The sequence below is a fragment of the Dipodomys merriami genome, unplaced genomic scaffold (genome assembly GCF_024711535.1).
Source record: "Dipodomys merriami isolate MVZ:Mamm:240054 unplaced genomic scaffold, mDipMer1.0.p SCAF_17, whole genome shotgun sequence".
In the NCBI taxonomy this organism is placed as follows: domain Eukaryota; kingdom Metazoa; phylum Chordata; class Mammalia; order Rodentia; family Heteromyidae; genus Dipodomys; species Dipodomys merriami.
The window spans coordinates 5,760,714-5,777,876 of record NW_027203048.1 but is presented as its reverse complement, the minus strand read 5'-3'; positions in this window follow the sequence as shown (position 1 = coordinate 5,777,876).

Sequence of the window (17,163 nt, the reverse complement as noted above, 5' to 3'; positions counted from 1 at the left end):
AGGGAGGAGAGATATTTGTCCAATTTTGGGATTTAGTTTTGGTCTGTCAGAAGTTGTATGAGCTCCTATCAAATCTTTAAAGATCCAAGGTGGCAACAGATGCTTCATGCAACTCTAGCCTTTAAAAAATACATGAATTCTAGATGATCATCGAAAGCAATAAACTAGAGCTACAAGCTACTTGACCATAGAATGACTGCTGGGCCAAAGAAATTAATTTCTGTGCACCAGGGAGACTAAGTTGCAATGTTAGAAGATGCCGGATGCTTGTACCTGTAGCTTAACTTGATATTTGTAAGGGAAGCACTCCTTTGTTCAGAAAACATCTGAATGCAATTTTTTGAGGTGATCTAGTTTTGTGTGTGTTTGTGTGTGTGTGTGTGTGTGTGTGTGTGTGTGTGTGTGTGAGAGAGAGAGAGAGAGAGAGAGAGAGAGAGAGAGAGAGAGAGAGAGCGAGCACAGAGAGGGGGTAGAATGTGTGTGTGTGTGTTTTAGTGAAACAGGTAATGAGAATGGTAGGCAAGTCACTCTGTGTAGCAGAATAATAGGCATTAGGGTTGTTCCTGGAACATTAATAAAGGTTCAGATTGTGTATTGGGAAACATTGTCCTTGAGAGGAAGACGCTGTTGGTGATGTGATGGATTAAAAGAAAGTTGGCCAGGGGAAAGCTCTGTGTGGGTAACTTAAGAAAGTCAATATAGTTATGTTCAATCTGAAAGTTTTAAATTGCTCTCTCTTCTTTGACATGTTTTCGAATAGTTTAGTTATAGTCAAATCATTAGAAGCAATACATCATAAAGAATGGAGTGTTGTGTTAATGGTATATTAAGGAAGATATCTGAAATGGGAAAGAGCTGAAACAGCTTGTGAGTGAGGAAACTAAGTTCACCTCACCTGCAGGGATCTTCAGAAATGTTAGGAAGGATTTGAATTTCCCATAGCCCCGTAGAAACAGACCAGAGTCATGTTTACCTATAAAGAATGAATTCTGGAGGAAAAAGGACAGACTATTATGCCCGATATTACAAGAAGGAATGACTCAACTCTCTATTGCTCTAAGTGCCCTTGATAAGCAACCACCATAACAAGTCTATTCCAGCTGGGTTGTCTACGCTAAGGAGAAGCTGGGCTAAATTCTCTGCCACCGAAATATGAGTGGTTTTCTTAATTTCTACTTGAAAGCATCAAGAATGAGTACTACACATCTAGACATAATCCTCAAAGTGTTTTTGGTTTGAAAGGATGGACATTATAAGAGGAAATGATAGCCATAAAAGACTAACTTCCACATAGACACCAATGTGCATTGTTGCTCAGCAACTCCACATACATTTGGGAACAAGCCAGGATGAACTACAAGAGACTCTACAATGAGAGTACTTTGTCAAATGACTAAAGATTATACTTCAACTGATTGTCTCCACATCCCTTATCACTGCCAACATGTGGTAGTCTGACTTAGTCTGTAGAATTGTGGCTCTGCTGGGCATTCCAGCCACACTTCCCAGGAGACACTTTTATTCAGATGTTTTAAAATTTAACATGATAATCTAAGGTATCTTGTAAATTGTAGTGATACAGGTTGACCCATTATAACAATGAAATGCACAAGACACTGTTGAAAAACGAACTTTACAATTTAGGTAGGATGGGGTGGGGAGTATAGTTGTGGAGATGGGAGGGAAGGAATGGTAGGGGAAAAACAAAGGAGGAGGCAACAATGCTTGATAAGAAATGTACTCATTACCTTGCTCAGGTAACTGTAACCCCTCTGTACAGTATTTTCACAATAAAAAAACGTTAAAAAAAGAATTACTCATCGTTCCTATGGATGGACTTCTTTTATTACATTAATTTTATTTTGTGCATTATTTTATAATTCTGTGTTTTAGGATGATAACTGAACACATTATTTGTCTCTGATATATTGAGATATGATCTTCATATTTTCATGAGAATAGTTTTAATGCTTTAAATTACTTAATTTCTTGAAACAAATGCCATGAGTTCAAATGTGAACAGGAAATATTATAACTGATATGCCATTTAATGAGCCTGGGAATAGACACGTAAAATGGTATGAAAGTGATTATTTTATTTTGTGGAGGTAATGGTGAGTAGATTTGTTTGCTAATGCTACTATAAACATTACCTTAATTTAATGGCTTAAACCAAAGATGGAAACCCTTGGTTTTCTGAAAGAGAGTCGTTTAAACGTTCATCAGGGCTGTGTTTGTTCTGGAGGGTCCAGGTAAGAATCTCTTGCTTTTCTAGCTTTCAGAGATTTTTCCTATCATTTCTTCTTCCATGTTTGAAACAGTCTTATGGCCTTCCCAAGTCAATTTCTCCACATACTGGCCTCTGCTCTAGTTTCCACCTCTTCTTTGCTGACCCTTCTGTCTCCATCTCACAAGGATAATTTTGGTTATATGATAATAGCTGTATTTTAAGACATGTAAACAATTATATCTACTTTGTACCTTGGGCTAGTTAGAGTAATATATTCCTAGATGTCAGGGATTAAGAGAAAGGTATCTTAGGGACAATTATCCTCTCTAGTTACTAGAATACATACAAATTTTAATAACAAAAGAAGAATTTCATGGCAACATTAAAGGCTTTCGTGAATGAAAAATTTGCCATGATGTTAAATTATTAATCTAAAACATATAGATTTTTGTGCATTGAATATGTGCCATCTCCCCATTTCTTTGATCATCCTTTCAACTGTGCAGATAATTAATGTTGAAATAATATTATCTGATGGAGTTTGTTGGATTTTTTATTTTAGGCAACACTTTGTTTATTACTACCCCACAGATTCCAGAGTTTCTCAGAGAGTAATTTTAGATGATTAATAATTTTATAATTAGATAAATAATTGATGTGGTTCAATGATATGCTCCTTTACAACTTTATTAATATTCGTGTTTGTGTAAATGCTTTTCTACACTTTACCTGCACTAGAGAAAACATAATCCCTCACAGAATTGGCAGAATTCTATTGGAGGACCCTTGCCAGAGCCTAGAAATGTAAATTAGCCATCCTGTTGCAAGGCATTAGCAGCTGTTGTATTTAATTATTAATGTGATTGCTAGTATTCACTGTCAGAAAGCAGTGAATGGGTTTGGTGTTCATTTTATTTAAAATAAGTTTATTATTCAAGGACTCCCAACCAAGGTAGGTGAGTTGTTCAAAGGTGGCTGTAGGTCTGCTGAGGTTAGTGATATTATTTTTATTTTCAGGCTCAGAAAGATTGTGTAATGTATTCTTTTTCATGGTTGAAGTCTGTTGAGCTAAATGCTAGTTAATATGGAGTTATTAAATTAATAAGTATTTTGTAAGTAAAAAGTATGTTTATATTTAATTTTACACTTCAAAAAAAATATAATAATGTAAATAAGACAGTAAGTATGACGTTTCTTTACTATCAGGAAAAGCAACAGAAATGGCAAGTTATAGTAAACTTTATATGTACCTGGTTGAAGTACTATTTTAGAATCAGTTATACACTAAGATACGCAATTACTTTCTTTTGTGTCTTTTCCAGTTTAAAATCGGAGGCAGATTTGAATTTCCATTAAATATATTGCCAATTATGGAATCACTGGATTGAAAGTAGAAATGGGTTTTCATTCTTTTTGAAAGTGGCAATGGGTTTTGATTTTTTGTTTTATTCTATTTTCTGTAAAGGTGTTGAACAGAGGGTTACAGTTGCATGAGGAAGGGAATGAGTACATTTCCTGTAGAGCATTGTCACTCCCTCCCTGATGGTTCTCCCACTGTCTCTTCCCTCCCTCATCTCCCTCACTCCTCCCCATCCCTGAAGTTGTCAAGTTCATTTCCAACATAGTGTCTTGTGAATTGAATTGTTGCCATGGGCCATCTTGTTTCCTTGTTTCAGCATCTTGTTATTCCCCTTTCCCTCCCCAAATTAGATAAATGTATACACAAGATGCAGAGTACCAAAATCAAATACAGTGACAACAAGGGTTATACCATGGGGGAAGAACATAGGTCCCATGGCTTCCTTTATCTGCAATAACTAGTATATGTCTGAGACAAGCAGAAAAGGTCAGATAAGTTGATGTTAGGCGAAATGAACCCCAAGATAAGGATTCAAATGGTTTTTCTTTCTTGCTATTGTTTCTAACATATTTATAAGATATTTCTTTGTTGCTTTGTATGTCCCTCCCCCATGGCATAACCCCTGTTTTTACTGTAGTTGATGTTGGTATACTTTGTGGAGGGGAAGGGAAAAAACAAATTGTTTAAATAGGGATACAGGTGGACCGATTGCAAGAATGAAATGTACAAGACCTTAAGATGAAAAACGAACTTTACAACTTTGATGCAGAGGAGGGGATGGGAAGGAGATGGGAAGGGATGGGAAGGGGAAACAAAGGAGGAGACAACAATGCTTGATAAGAAATGTATTCATTACCTTGCTCATGTAATTGTAACCCCTCTGTATGGTACTTTCACAATAAAAAAAGAAAGAAGAGAAACAAAAAAAATTACATAGTACATTAAAAAACAACAACAAAAAAAGAAATACCCCTTGTGTCCATATCTTGGGGTTCATTTTATTTAACATCATCTTATATGGTCATATGTACATAACTGTTGAGCTTTTCTGCTCATCTGATGAGATTATCCTACATATATAGTAATTATTCAAATAAAAGAGACAATGGGACCTATGTTTCTTTGGGTCTGGCTTACTTCACTTAATATGATTTTTTTTCCAAGGCTGAAGTGGGGTTTTCTTTGTGTTGCTATTGTCTACAATCAAAAATAAATAAATCTAAAATAACAGAGGTGTCTGCTTGTCTCTTCCAGATATCCTCTTCATTACCATAACCCAGGATATCATGATATTTCACTTAGGCATTTACTTTAACTACAGAGCTCAGTATTTTACCTTGATCCTCTCTGTACTCTGTATATTAGTCACACAGTTAATGAAATAATGGGCACTTTTTCCATTATACAAGCTTACTTTAAAGGGCTCTGCACTGTAGCCAATGTGATAAGGTAGGAAATGGTAAAATAAAACAGTATTATTTTATGGTCATGTTGACATCTTGGATCATCAGAACTACTTCAAAACTTAAAATGACAGTTAATTCATTTAATTTTTATTTGACAAGCTTGCAGAAAACTGAGACTGTAAGCTTGATCTGTGAGTGTTGGATACATATCTATAAAAGGCCAGAATAGACGCAGCTTCTGTGTGTTTTATTGACAATCCAGCGAGTCCAGGGTTTCAGATTGGACCCTCCAATGTTGAGTGCTGATGTAGGGACTACTCTGCAGAGGGGAAATGAATGGGGTTTCTTTTCAAGTAATGCAATATACATTACTCTTACATTTTATTAACTTGATAATATGAAGTTCACTATCAAATATGCATCCTATTAAGTTTCTGGCATCATTTCCCCCATGGTAATTTTTTTAGGGGGGTTCGGTTGTGAGGCCTGAACTCTGGGCCTGGGCATTGTCCCTCAGCTCTTCAGCTCAAGGCTAGCGCTCTACCACTTGAGCCACAGTGCCACTTCCAGCTTTTTTCCTTTTTGCTAATGTGGTGCTGAGGAATCGAACCCAGGGCCTCATGCGTGCAAGGCAAGTGCTCTAATTAATACTGAGCCATCTTCCCAGCCCCATAGTAAATTTTTGCTACAGCTTCACCCAAGGAAGCTGTGTGTGTGTGTGTGTGTGTGTGTGTGTGTGTGTGTGTGTGTGTGTGTGTGTGTGTATGTGTGTGTGAGTTCTTTCTAACATTGTAATTTGAAAGGTGGAAACTCCAAAAATGCTAGTATATTTTCATTTTCTTTCTCTGGAAGGCGGTGTGTGTTGTGTCTTCTTTATGTTCTCATCTTGGATTGAGAGTATACCTATCATAATGGTTGTTGAGAAAGATCAGGCCTCTGAAAGGAGAGAAAGGACACAGAGAATGCAACAGATCAGATCAGACTTTAATCATCACCAACGAGGATCTCCAAATAGCACCGAACAGAGTCAAAGATACAAGGGGGATGGAAGTAGGGAGGCCCTGGGTCTACACGAGGAAGCTGTTAGGTTTTTAGGCAGCTGCTGCAGCCTGTCTTGCCAGGGGCCATGTGCGCCTCCAGAAAGGGCCCAGGAGGAAGGTTTCTCAAAGATTTGTCCCGATGGCCCTCAGTGATTAATGAAGACAGCACTGGGTTACGGGAACAATGCAGTTTCCCATCAATGGCCACCAAAATGACTGAAGAATCCAAAATGAGTCATGAAGTGAGTCATCTTCTGGAATTGTCTATGTTTAGGATTTTGGTAAATGCTTTATTTTCTTATCAATTATTTAAACAACATTGGCTTCATTAATTAGTGACTTGTTCAAAACTATGGCTTAGCCTAAGCTATTTCAAAATTTTCTTCAAAAAGAATAGGTTAACTCGTTTTTTTTTTGCTCTAGGGTATTTAAAATAAATATTTAAATGAAATAATTGGGAGAAAATTCAAAACAATGTAATGAGAAGAAAAATCTACAGAATGAAACAAGAAAGCAATTTGAAAGCACTAAGAAAGAGTTCTATTTACCTAGTTATGATCCTCAAAGGTGTCTTGGTCTTAAAGGACAAAAAGGGTGAAAATGATGCTTTGTACAACTGGATAGTTGGGTGGTATTGCTCTGATAAATAGGAGACCTTTATTTGATATGATTATGTTGACATGGTTATACTTGGTATGTTTATGATTTTATCAATTATAATTTTTATATCCTAAATTTTTAAAATTTTTTTTTTTTTTGGCTCCGGTCGTGGGGCCTGAACTCTCGGCCTGGGTGCTGTCCCTCAGCTCTTCAGCTCAAGGCTAGCACTCTACCACTTGAGCCACAGCGCCACTTCCGGCTTTTTTCTTTTTGCTTATGTGGTGCTGAGGAATCGAACTCAGGGCCTCAGGCATGCAAGGCAAGCGCTCTACCACTGAGCCACCTTCCCAGCCCAATTTTTAAAAATTTTTAACTTTATCACAATGTCACTTTTCAAACAATTACTTTAAAAATTCACTCAGGAAAACTTTTCTTAGAAGAGTTTGTGTTGTTCAATAACCATATTCAAGTGATTTTATGTGAATATATATACTCATATTTATATATACTTTTTGTAGTATTGATGTTTATCTTTGACAATTGATTGATTACGTCTAGGATTAAGTGATGGTTATGATTGTGACTATGTTATTCTTTATGTTATCAGCTTTCATAGATATGGAAATATCTATTCATCTACCTGATTATATGTGTGTGTGTTCTACATACATTCAGATATATACATCTAAAATCAGGCATGTACATATAAAACTACATAAATACATATAAAATAAAATAAATATGTGTAACTATATGTATTTACTTGTGAAAGAGATTTTAGCTTAAAATACATTTATAAACAAATATTACAGGTGGATAAATCAATAATAGAGATCCTTTACTTCAGAGGATTGAAAGAAAAAATCAGCACTTGCTGCAGAAACCTATCATGTAAACATATAAGAAACGAAATATCTTTCTACTCTCTTCATTCCATTTATATTAATCCAAAGAGATCTAATTATGTGATTACTGATTTAAATTACAGAAATCTAAGTGACAGAAATTATGATATTTCTTCAGCTTTAAGCTCTTCTTAGGCAGATGTTTTCAACTGATTGAGATCTATGCATGATCCAGCATATGCCAATATAAGCTTTCTTTTCATGTTGTTAGTGAATTCTTTTTGCTCTAAAGTAAACTGGTAGCTATGTTAACTTGAACCTCTTTTTCAATTAAGCAAGAAGAGAAAGGATTCAGATGTAGATGGCATAACCACTATCTAGGAATCAGGAAGAACTACAGACAAGACATTTTTACAACTGTTATTGTGAGACTTGTATTACTACTGAAAATGGCACTCCTTGAATTTGACATTCAATTAAGATGATATAGAAAAATGGTGGATATTATTTTTTATTTCTGAGTAGGGTAGATGTCAGTTTAACAAACAAATCTGTAGGCAAGATCAATACTCCCTGATTAGAAACAAGTTGGTCTCTTCAGGGAGACATGGACATGTTAAGTGTGAGCTTGTTAACACAGGCCACTGAGCAGAGAGGGCTGTGATGCTCCATTGGTTGGATACACTTAAGATAATTTAGAGCAAAGTTTCTTCCTGACAACTCATTTTAACTTTTAATCAAACAGGTGTTTCCTGATTAGTTACAAACTTGAGAATTCTCTATGAACATGAGAACAAGTATAAATAAGTGGAGGTCAGAGTTACAGCTATAACCATTGGGATCAGCTATATGAATGCCTTACCTTAATAAGCTGTGTGTGGTTATGATTGCCAGCTAGCTGCTTAGTGAAGACAGAAGCATAAGGCCTACGCTATTGCTGGAGGTAGGAAGGTTATAAATGCTTACTCCACTAAAGACTCGTAGAAGTTTCTACATGTGAAGTCCTACCTCCAACTCTCATGGCACTTGGGAACTCTCCACACTATCACTTGGAAAAAGGCCCAGCAATTTGAAACCCATCATTACTTTTTCTAGTGGCTTTATATTCAAGCCATCAGAACATGTAAATATATTTTTAGGTCTATCAATTTCTGGATACTAATTCCCTTCTTCCCTCCCTCCCACCCTCCCTCCCTTCCTTCTTTTCTTCCTTCCTTCTCTTGTCCCTCCCACCTTCCTCCTTGCCTCCCTCTTCCCTATCCCTTCTACTCCCCATTTTTCCCTCCTCTTTCCCTCTTGCTTTCTGGCTTGTGCTGGATATTGAACCTAGCCAGTGTTTTGAGCATGTTAGGCAAGTACACTATTACTCTTTAGCTACCAATGCATAATTCTTTATCCACCATGGAGGTTCTGTAGTCATGATTACTTTCAAACTACATATGATTGGCTTTTATTGGGTGGAAAGCAGTAGTTACCTATAGTAATCCCCAGTAAGAGGAAGAATAAGGGATGTGAGGGATACCCTGTTAAACAGAATAGATTTTGTACCTCATTTGCTTTGTCTCCAGCATTCTCCACCATGCAGGTCTCATTTCAGGGCCCGTGAACCTTTGCTACAAATTTATCACTTGAGAGTTGGGAAGGTGAGGAGGGAAGGGATGGTAGGGGAAAAACAAAGGAGGGAGTAACAATGCCTGATAAGAAATGTACTCATTACCTTACTCACGTAAGGTAATGTAACCCCTCTGTAAAGTATCTTTACAATAAAAATACTTTTTAAAAAAGAAAATAAATTTATGAATGGCTATTAAACACATGAAAAAAATTCATCACTTGGAAATGTTGTTAATCTTTATAGTCTATTTCTAAATGCTGTTCATCTTTATAATCTATTTGTTGTTAATCTTCATAATCTATTTGTTGTTAATCTTTGTAATCTATTTGTAATCTCTCTCTCTCTCTTTCAAACACACACACATACACTTTTATAGGACTTGTAATGAGTAAGTAAGGCAATGTAATAAAATACTTTGTGGTCAGAATTGGGCTGTAGAGACATTTTAAGCTGATTTTATATAATGCTGTCTTAACTTGCAGTAAGAACCATGGTGCCTTCTTTTGTAACTTGAAAATGTATCAAATCCAGCACAGATTGCATATATCCAATGAACAAAAGTGATTTGAAACATGGGGCTAATCTTGTAATAGAAAAATCTCATTGGCAAAGATATCAATGGTTTCCAGGTTTTTGTGAGGGGAGGTTGATGATAAAGATAGATAGATAGATAGATAGATAGATAGATAGATAGATAGATAGATAGATAGATAGATAGATAGATAGGCACCTTGGTCTTCCTATCTAATTTTCCCACATTGTGAGTACCATTATGCTCAGCTTTTTATTGGTCAAAATAAGTTTTCATGAAATTTTTGCATGGTCTGGCCTCAAATCATGATCTTCTTGAGCTCAGTTTCCCAAGTAGCTCAGAATATAGCCATGAACTCTGTGCCCAACACAGGCTCTTCTTGATTCAGGAAACGACCTTATTGGTATCATCCTTAATTATTTTCCAAATCTCAAACTTTAGGGACACACACACACACACACACACACACACACACACACAGAGGTATATATATGGTACCATATGATTCACCAAGTGTTTTAGTCAGTTTTTGCTGCTGTGAGAGGTAACTTAAAGGAGAAAAGATTTATTTTGGCTCATGAAGGTTTTAGTTGATCATCGAGGAATGTTGTGGCAGAACAGAGCAGCTTATACCACAGTATCGTGGATGAACAAAGAAGCAGGAAGAGAGGGAGACAGTGAGAGATGGAGAATGTGAGAAAGAGCAGAGGTTAGATACCCATTACAACACTACACAGATTTATCTGTGGAATCTTAATAGGTTCATTTTAATTGGTTCACTGATAGAATGACTCTGATTGGGTTGTTTACACAGGCCTATCAGAGAGGAAGTGATCAGGACTGCACAAAACCCCAGGGGAGGGTGGTCTGGGATGAAGAAACAGAAAACCCAAAAGATAGTTAGAAGTGGTCCACAAAATCATGTTGCAGGAACAGCATGAGATGAGTACAAAGAATTGACATTGACTTAGAAGGAAAGTATTGCAACATGATGTCAACTTGATCTGCTCAAGAATTTAAAAAAAAATCTCAGTCTTTGGAAAACAGATTGGAGAGAGGCTGAGCAATCTCTTGAGACCAGGATTAATCTGATATTAAAATGGGACTCACAGATCATGTGTTTTAACAGTGTATAGTTTTATTAATCAGGGTGTTTCTTTTTTCAGATTCTTGAATGGATGTTCAGATAAAGGGATGGATTACAAATAAACAATACATAAACACTTTCTTAGCTTGTCTGTGGTTTCTAAACCACAACTAATTTATGAGGAGATTTCTTACAAAAATATGCTAAAATAGGTTCATGGCAGGTAAAATTATGATGGTCAAATATTACCAGAATGAGAATTCCTTATAATGAGCTGTTAGTATTAATGGAAAGTTAGTCATTACTGATTTTGTGTTTAAATATGACAATCTCTGTCTTACAAGTTGAATAAAATTGTAGTTTTGTAAATCCCTTAGTCCAAAACTTTGGGAGTTTTTAAAATACTAATCTCAAATGCAAGATATATCTGGCTCATAGTCTCTGAGAGGTTAAGTATTCCAATGTGGAAACACACTAAGTTTTCATTGTGTCATCTAGAATTGCTTTATACAACTCAGTGTAATATAAAAATGTAAAGGGATCATCACTTAGATGATAAACTGTCAGCTTCCAGACAAATATTTTAGCTGATTTACACCTGTTTTTCCTCTAGGATAGCTGTAGTTATTTGATTTATCTCTTCTCTAACTGATCAGTGATAGCTGGGGGAACATTTCTTTAGTTGTATGCAAATTGTCCCTGAAACACAGAAAGTAGAGCTACATGCCTACAGAGGAAAATCCATTATGAATATCAGCAGTAGGAATAGCGAGTGAGCTATTCATCAGACACAGGGCACACCAAGGGCTTGGTGTAATGGATTGGTCAAATCACAAAGTGATGCATATGTTGAGACATATGTATGATACTAAAGCCCTGACGTTCAATAATTGATCTAAAGTAACCTTACAGGAGACAAATCAGAAACCAACCATGGTTTTATTGCTTGCATTCTGGAGACAGTCCATTTGAAGTATTTGCCTTGCAAAATTTCTACAAAGAAAAAAATAGGGTGTAAAGTAAGTGCTGTATGTTGCTGACAAGCTAAACTGAGATGAAAATCAAGAGAAATTCATTCCATATTTTCAAGAAACAGGATTTAAAGTATCTTAATTTGAGGGTCATTATTGTACATTTAAGCTTTTCCTTCTTGACAAATACACTGACATGTACGAACGTAAAGAGTTTATTTTTCCAGTGATGTAAGTGAACAAAAGCAACTATGCTCTTGCTGAAGTACAATAGATTCGAATGAAAAACTACTATAAGATTGTAAAAAGCATAAATGGGTCTCTCTCCCTGCCCTTCAGCCTGTCCACCCTGTTTACATTTTTCTTAGGAGTCAGACATTGTTTAAAATTTGATTGTTAGACTGGGCACTGTGGCTCAGGCTAGTAATTCTAGCTCCTAAGGAGGCTGAGATCTGAGGATAGTAGTTTGAAACCTTTCCAGACAGGGAAATCTATGAGATACTTGTTTTCAATGAACAGAAGTGGCTCTGGCTCAAGTGATAGCACACTAGCCTTGAGCAAAAGAAGCTCAGAAACTGGACCCAGGGCCGGAATTCTGAGTTTCATTAATTGCCATGTTTGATTGCTGCTGTTACTTTTATATCCATTTTTACATATAAAATACAATTAATAATGTTCTCCAGGATTAATGGAATGATTCAATGAAGATTATATATATGGTTATATATATATGTATATATGTATATATATATATAATTATTCAGGACCTGAATACGTATTAAGAAAACAGAGTAAAAGAGTTATCTACTACTGTCAGTACTATTGTGCCATTTGTGGTGTAAACATAAGCATACATGTTTGCAGAAAAGGAGAAATGACAGCATAGAAGAATATAAATGTGTGTGAACAATACTAAATGACAAATCTTGTCTGGAGATGCTTGTGGATAAAATCATGATTTCAGTAGGTAATTTTGTCAGTTATAAAGAGAGTCATTTTTACTGCTAAACTGTGTGAACAGGGACAGTGGGCTGCAAGTAATGTCTTTACCTTCCAACAGCTTGATTCTATAAGCCTAGTTTATTCTATTCCTCCAGTGCCCGAAAAGGCCCAGTGCTAGCAACTTGCACAGGTATACCACGAAGAAGCAAGTGATGGTCAGCTCTAAACATATGGAATTCCACAGAATACACCTGAATGAATTTTAGGCTAATGGATACAAAGATGGTGCATTTAGTATCTCGTTAGAACAAATTCATGTAAACTAATAAATAGGAAAGCAATGAACTGGAATGAGTAAATCCTTGTTATTAGAAGAAAACAGGTTTGCTGCTACATGGTAAAGCCCAGGAGAATGTGTTCTTTCTCATAATATACATATACAAAAATACATATATATATATATACATATATTCCCTCATATATGTATGTTATACAAACACTAGATAGTATTTTGGATATTAAGCAGATTTTGTTAATTAACTGCACTCACCTGAAATGAGGATCATAGATTCATCTCTTTTATCTATGACAGCTAACAAGCAGGCTGAAGCATGCATGAACATGTGTAATGGGTCCATTTGTTTCTCTCCACCTGTATAGGTGTGAACAGTGGTGGCAGGGATGGGAACAGCATCAGTAAGAGAGCAAGTACTTCGGTCTCCAAGTATGTGTTGGTGAAGACATCACCTTGAGGGGCAATTTAGTGATTTAAAGACGCCAACTTTCTAGATATTCTGGTAATTTCCATTTCCATATTAAACTATTTGTATTTGTAAAATTGAGAATAGTGCCCCCCAAATCTGTATCTGAAAGCTCCTGGACTAACAAATTTAAATAGAGTATTTTGCATTTCTTCAAACAAATCAGAATGATCCTAAGGATGCTAGCATTGCAGGGCCTCATAGAAAGGTGCAAACCCTAGTCTCCTGATGAATGCATAGATCAGAATGTAGTAGGAAATTGTGTTTAAAAAAAAAGCATTAAAAGGAAAGTGGAAATTATTGGAGATCTATCCTGCTTCCAAGATTGCAAGGGATCATCAAGAAGAATTAGTAACTCAATATATGAAGATTAATAGACACTGAATCCCAGAGAGAGATGGGAGATGAGTGAAGATGGCTGCAGGCACTAGACACGCAAAGTCCTTTCCCAACATTCATCAGTTTGAGCACCAGAACAACTACAGGAGTTAGGTGCTATCATTAATAGTACAATTTTGCATAAATAGAAACTAGTTTCCAAATTCTGTGTTACTTAGCTCAGGTCAACTTTGTGCTTGAACTTCAGACTTACGATGTTAATGACTGCCCAATATGATCTCTCAGTTGTCTGTTGAACTTTCATTTTTTTTAATGTAAAGAACTAGAAAACATGCCACCTGGAATACTATTGAAAGATGAATTTCCATTAGTTGTCTACCAGTGGATAGCTATTTTGGCCCTGAGAAACAATTGAGAAGGTCTAAAGAAGTTTTCCTAATCCTAAATGAGTGAATGAAGTATATTCTTGGCAGTTTGTGGTTGTTTCTAGTGAGGTTGCTCTACATATTCAATATATTTACAAAAGATTGTCTATTACACATAAATACCTTTTGGCAAACTGCCACTAGTGGAAAGATTTGGGAACCAAACATAAACCAAATACTTTTTCCAGATTTTCCCATCAAATTTTTTTAAACATATACTATAAAGAACAGTCATTTTGTCAAAAAAAATGAATGCTGGGGAGAGCTACCTCCATGTCCTGTTCCTTTTGAATATTGTCTATGAAAATTGTATGTGAAGTCTTAATTTAACATATAATTTAAAATTCTGAAATTCTTACAGCAGAGACACCTGCTTACCTTTGTTTTTGCCATATTTATGGATATTCAGAGAGAATTCCAGATGGAGATGGTCATGCCAGTCTTATGGGACTTACCCCAGCTATTGGAAGATAAACTCAGGCTTAAAATGACATCCTCTCGATACCAACTCTAAAATATGTGAGATGTGAATTTTATTTTTAAGCAATATATGCACTTCTTTTAATGCAAAGAATCAAATATCTGAATAAAAAGAATTTTAAAAAGTCGAATGGACTGTACTTTAGAATTTTTCTTTTTTCCAGTTGATTGCCAGAGATAAAGCAAATTTCATATGAATGCAACAATGCAACAATGTTTATATGTGCCAACTCCTCCCTCTTAGTTGAAGTTGAAGAGAATGTAGAAATGAATCCATTACTATTCTACTTTTTACTGGTTGGTATGACAAATGGAAAGTCTGTCTCCCTGGCAGATTGGGAGGGGGAGAGGGAGATGATGGCAGCTGTTAGACTTCTTTGAGGTTGTTTCTGAATGTATGTTCACATCATTATTAAGCTCTATACCTCAGTCTTTCTTCTCTGTGAAAAACTGACTGTACACATTGTTTTGGTTCCTTCTTCACATTCTGACAGCTTCCCACCATTGCAAACTTCATTCCCTTGAAAGGTCTTGAGTGAAAGCAACACAAACCTATTAACTTATGTTTTATCTTGAATAGAGAATGAAGTGGTTCACTTTTGAATGAGTTTGGAAGGAAACATATCAAGAGTACCAGGATTCTTGGAGTGGTATTTTCCCCCCTTCTTCGAAGTTTTGGGAGAGTCTACATGCCAATTCCTGACCAGCTCCTTTTCTTTCCAGCTTAATGGTTGCCTTGGCACATCTCTAGGTCCCTTCATACTTGAGTTCAAGTGCATATTCCTTTTGCATAATGAGATTTAATCAAACAAAGCCAAACCATTGCTACAAGTTAAACACTCCCCAGGGATGGGGAGCCAATGACTGGGGGAGTAATGAACCTCTGTTTAACTTTCAGATTTTGTTAATAACAATTTGACTTTTACTGGTTGGAGCTAATTAGTTACTGCAGCTTCTCCATTAGTGGCTTATAAAATGGATCTTACCTTGCGCATGTTAAGTAAGCTTCTCAATGTTGGTCATTTTAGAGCAAACAGAAGAAAACTAAGAGTTGTAAGCATGTATGAATATTGCACTTTGTTATAGTTTTAAACTTTCACAGTTTCAAGATTGTAGCTCAAGTTCTGGTCAATTGAAAAACAGATACTAAGATAATGGCTTGGGTTATTTTGTGACCAGTCCAATTATTTTTGAAGCATTTAAGTGTGGCGTACTTATTGCATACAAAGCAAACCAGGCATACTGTAAATTCTCAGGTTTGGAAACAATTGGACAGTTAGAGTGCTGTCAGGATTGGGTAACATGTGCGTTGGTCTCCTTAGAATAAATGAGATTAATTGAAACTTTATGCTTGTAATATCTGACATTAGCCCCAAATTGGAGGTTTCCATGATTCATAATCTTTCCCAGAATAATAATTGCATATAACATTAGGGAAAGATCTTGATTAGAATATAAAAAATCTCCACTACAACCAAAAGAAAAGAAAATGATATAACAAGCAAAGAGTGGAGAAGCACAACTCTAGTGAGATTAGAAGACATTTGTGGTCACAGTGGAACATGGCCTAGAGACCACATATTCTTCATTCTAAAGTGCCAGTTGTAACCCAAGGGCACTGGATTCCAAAGGACTTGGAGGTGGTTGCCATCCATACCAGGAGTGAGTGGACAATAGGGCAGCCTCCTCTATCTTCCCTGAATCTGGTATCTCCAGTTTAGCCACAGTTGACCTTGAAAATTCTTAGAGTGCTGGGCTGGTGTGTGTGTGTGTGTGTGTGTGTGTGTGTGTGTGTGTGTGTGTGTGTGTGTGTGTGTGTGTGTGTGTGTGTGTGTGTGTGTGTGTGTGTGTGTGTGTGTGTGTGTGTGTGTGTGTGTGTGTATGTGTGTTCATTGTACTACAACTTGTCAAATCTCCTTATTTTTCTGTCTCATCTCCACATTTTCTAAAGAAAAAATTGGCATCTGGGTATTATGGTATTTATTGATAGATAATGAGCAGTCAGTATGCTATTAGGATATATTAGCAAGATGATCTGATTTTTGGAAAGGTTATGGGTTATTTCAGGTCCTAGGCATCAGATAAGTTAGGGATGGTTATGGAATGGAAGGTGAAAATAGCTTTGAGTTGGTTTTGTCTCAGAAGAAAAAAACTTGCTTTGACAATGCTATTCACTAAATTCAATAATATTTAAGCACTGAGTTGTGAGCCAATTATACAAAATAGTTTAGCAAGTTCAATAAATCTTATTTTACTGTTGTACAATGTGCCTGATGTACATGAAATTCACAAGATATTTTTGTCACTCATGGTGCTTGAACTCTGAGCCTGGGTACTGTTCCTCAGTTCTTCAGTTCAAGGTGAGGACTCTAACACTTTGAGCCATAGTACCACTCTGATTTTCTGGTGGTTAATTGAAGATAAGGGTCTCATGGACTTTTCTGCCTGGCATGGCTTTGAACCATGATCCTTAGATCTCAGCCTCCTGAGTAGCTAGGATCACAGGCATGAGCCACTGGTGCCCGTTGAC